The sequence below is a fragment of the Ascidia mentula genome, chromosome 4 (genome assembly GCF_947561715.1).
Source record: "Ascidia mentula chromosome 4, kaAscMent1.1, whole genome shotgun sequence".
NCBI lineage: Eukaryota > Metazoa > Chordata > Ascidiacea > Phlebobranchia > Ascidiidae > Ascidia > Ascidia mentula.
This window is the reverse complement of record NC_138569.1, coordinates 15,222,058-15,222,910: the sequence shown is the minus strand read 5'-3', so window position 1 is coordinate 15,222,910 and position 853 is coordinate 15,222,058.

Below are 853 nucleotides of genomic sequence, written 5' to 3'. Positions count from 1 at the left end.
GACGTGTATACACACATGAGAATACCGATAAGACGTCGAGTGGCCGCCATACCTTTGCTGCGATTGACGCGTGACTAAATATTTGCGCAACCAAATCAGGCCGAAACATTACGCGACTGTTTTCCGAATTGATTGTTTATCCGGACCCATGGATAACCCATGCAGTAATAATTAAATGAATGATTACTGCGAATTCAGACAGTTTTTGAGAAATATTAAACAGAAATACATGGTATATATAGGCCGAAAGTGTTTTTCAACGTGAACTGTCATAAATTATATTGTTTGTGTCAACCCGGTGTAAATTCCAGATCCATCGATTTGAGCTCATCTTATCTGGAGTCGAGACCAATCCTAATTTATGAGTTATTCTAATTTTGGTTTGTGACTGTTTATATTCTCAAAATATACTTTAATAGAAAGGTGTAGCAACTAACATTATTGTGAACTTTTTCAAAAGTTTTTAAATCTTTAAAAGTAGGAGTTAAATTTCAGTAAACCATTGCCTTTTATGTTATGTCTTGCAATCGCGTCAATGCAGTGGGTCTGAATCGATAATGCTGTAAGTTCTGAAATTACAACGCTTCTTTCAAAGCAACTACGACGCTTATTTGTTAGCAGACAGAAATGTTACATTGTAATATCGGGTACGGCTCCACAAAGTAACCCACACCCCGGGAACAATTCCATCTCACTCATTCTGTTTGGTTAAGCAGGATTAATTGCCTCCGCAATACTTGGCGACAGCATGATATGACTAAATTCGAGGCCTTGGAATTTTCTGCAAAGTTGTCTGACAATCGAGTGTTTCCCATGTCAATATTCATAAACCAGCACAAAGGAATAAGTTCGA